The sequence below is a fragment of the Otolemur garnettii genome, unplaced genomic scaffold (genome assembly GCF_000181295.1).
Source record: "Otolemur garnettii isolate 467f Iridium unplaced genomic scaffold, OtoGar3 scaffold00111, whole genome shotgun sequence".
NCBI lineage: Eukaryota > Metazoa > Chordata > Mammalia > Primates > Galagidae > Otolemur > Otolemur garnettii.
Window position 1 is genome coordinate 3,658,889 of NW_003852506.1, and position 3,438 is coordinate 3,662,326.

Genomic DNA, 3,438 nt, shown 5'->3' on the forward strand with positions numbered 1-3,438 from the left:
TATCACCACCCAATTAAGTCAAAGAAACAGGGTCGCCATCTGTCTGGAGGAACGTAATTATCTACTGCCCTCCGCTCAGCACTGCTCATGAAAGTGAGGGCTGCCCTGCATGGGGACATCAAGTGGCCCCAGCTGCTAGACGGAGGCACCACAGAAGGGCCAGGACCATTAGGACACAGCCCAGGGGCACCTGTACCATCAGCAAGGAATTTCAGCAAGAAAAACTACCACTATGGAGTTTGGGAATGCTTAATAGGCACCATGCAACACGCTCTGTGGCAATCCCATCAACTCAGCCTCAACCTTAGAGGCAGAACAGCTCCAGTGGTTACTGAGGGGGACTCTGGAGCCAGAAAGCCTGGTTTGAGCCCCAGCTGCACCTCTTACTAGCTGTGTGACTTTGTGCCAGTTTCTTAATTCCCCTGATCTGTCATGGCCCTTCTGTGACATGGGTATGATGAAGGTAGTGCCTCCCTCAATGGGTTATTGTGAAGGTGGATGAGATGACCCAGCAGCCACCCAGCACAGTGCCTGGCACCTACTGTCACAATGCTTTTGTTGTTAATATGATTCTTTTTATGTAGTATGTGGCACTCAGGACTGAGCTGCCCTGGCCACATCAGAAGAGAAGCAGAGAGCTAGACAAATTGCACTCCTTGAACCAAAGGGATCCGGACCCAGTGAAAATAAAATGCTATTTAAAATGTCTTATGTCTGTTTCCCTCTGCCCACACTTTAGGGGCAGCATGAACAGAGTGTAAATTGCCTTCCGTGTGTCCTTGGAAATACAGACACATCTCCAGGCAAGAGAAACATTGGAACTTTCCTTGGACATTCGTGCAGGAAGACTGCCTGCAGAAGATGAGGGCCTTTCTTTGGCAAATCATAGTGATAGATTACTCAGAATGTCAATAATAATTACACTGGGGGTGTATAGGGGAGAAATAGATGCTTATTATGATTCTACTGTGCAAATCTTTGCATCAGTGACCTTTCTATTTGGGCATGTCATCTACATATCAACCCAGGCTGAGGTAAGTAACCACCGCACCCAGTTATCTATGTAATATGGCTACACCCCTCTGGACTGAGGGCAAGAAGCATCCTATGCCAAAGTCATCCTCACCATAGTGAAAGGTAAGGATGTGCTGACAGAAGTAGGCTGGCAGCGGAGACCTGGACGGAAAAAGAAAACACTCGAGTGGGGTCTTTAACATTTGGACACATGAAGGCCACTGCACGGTGTGCAGGGATGGGCACGTTGGGGGATGGGATGGAAGGGGGAAAGATGATGGGTCAGGGCAGTGCCCCGTCCTGGGAAGGACCAGGAGCCTGCGAGACCAGGCTGCCTCGGGTTGACTCCCAGGGCTTCCATATCCTGGGGAAGCTTGAGCAGGTGCTTCTTACCCTGGCAATGGGATTGGAGACCTAGCCGGGAAAGACTTTGTACATTATTGTGGCCCTACCACACTGCCATAGAAACAAGTATTAGTACTCGCACATTTGTAAGTACGTGTATTTATCAAGTGTCTGCCCGCCTTTCTCCCCAGCGTCTCATGAGCACATATGTCACAGACACTTAGGAAATGCTGGTTGAGTAAATGTTTGTAGGTTTAGCAGGTGGGCTCAGAGTCGCCCCTCGCAGGTTGTACTCTGGCCTAAGGCAGGAGTGAAACATCTATTGGCCACCAGTAATTTCACACTGTGAATTCCTAGAGGACAAGGTGACCTGATTGAGAGCTCAGGCCACACAGTGAGCCTTTAAATGAAGGACGTGGTGGCGTGGGAGCCAGCAAGAGGATCTCATAGTCAGCCAGTGTGGCAGACGAGGGCCTGGTCCCCAGAAGATAGATGATAAGACACATGTCTCACCTTATAGGGGTACAGGTGAATCTTTCTAAGAGTAGAATGTGAACGTTTTAAAGCAATAACTGAGAAAATGACATGAAGGCTGTGTTGACCAGTTTGATGGAAGTATTTCAGATTGCATGTGAAAACCCCACACTGTACCCCAGAAGTGCATTAATGTACATAGTTACCATTCAATAAAAAAATAAAAAATAAAAAAAAAAAGATACATGTCTCAGAATTCCTGGGGAATGGGCATCTCTCACACACATACGAGAGAGAGAGAGAGAGAGAGAGAGAGAGAGAGAGAGAGAGAGCGCGCTGGAGCGGAAACACGGACAAAGCATTCTGGAACCCACACGAGTGCCTAAGGGACAAAGACACTTGCCATCCCCCCCTCCCCCCACCAACCTGGGTTGATAACTCAGTTTAAGCTCCAGTTATGTCAGAGACCTCTGAGCTGGGGACAGAAATGCCCCTGGCCAGTATCTCTGTGCTCTGTTGATGATCAGTGTGCCTGGAGGTTTTTGTAGCGCAGTTGGGGATCGCACAGGGACCTCACTGGCGACAAAAGTCTGTGCAGCACCTACTGCTGGGCAACTTTGGTTTGTGGGTTGAGCAGCTCTCCCTTTCTTTCTGCTCCTCCTCCCTCCCTCTCTCCCCCTCCTCCATTCCAACCCTGCAGAGTGAAAGAAAGTTGTGCACATGAGGAGTTTGGAAAGGATTAGTCAATAGAGCCAGATCAGACGGTCAGCTTTGGAGGAGTGGGGGGTGGTGGTGGTGGTGAAGTTAGAGCCTTCCCTTCAACCTAGACCAAAATTAATTCCAGATGGCTTAAAGAATTAAATATAAAACCTAAAACCATTAAAAACGAAACTTCAAAGGTGCTATGGGTTAGGGGATGATCCCGCAGATGAACTCCCTGAACATAAAAGCACGAGAAGGAATCCAAAGCAAAAGCTTGTTAGATTTGAGCACATAAAGCCCCAAACTTCTGCATGCCAGAAAGACGTCACTGAAGCGCAATTAAAAGGCACAGAAAGTCTACAACATTCACAACAGGTACATATGCAACAGGGGTAGTATTATTAATATTTAAAGAGTTCTTACAAAGCAATAAGAAAACGGGGGGTGGGTGGAGGAATAGCAAAATGAATAAAGAATCTGCATCAGTAGCTCACAAAAGAAATAGGAACGGATAAAACACACATGCCAATAGTAATACAACTAAAAATTAAATCAGTATTATTTCAACCAATAACAAAATGTCATTTTACCTATCAAAATTAGCAAATATCTTGAAAATTATGTTACCCTAAGGATGTGATTATGATTGCCCTACGACACTGCCATAAATTAGTGCAGACTTTGCAGAAAAGCAAAACAAATTGGAAATATGTATCAAAGGTATCAGTACATTCCTACTCTTCAAACACCAACTCCCACTTTCGGAATCTATTCTAAGGAAATGATAAAGATGTAGAGACGCAGATGAAGACTTCCATTTAAAGGGATTTCCTGTAGCATTGTTTATAACATCGGGAACTTAAGACCAAATGTCCATCAGCTGGGAATTCACTTGGCAAAGGC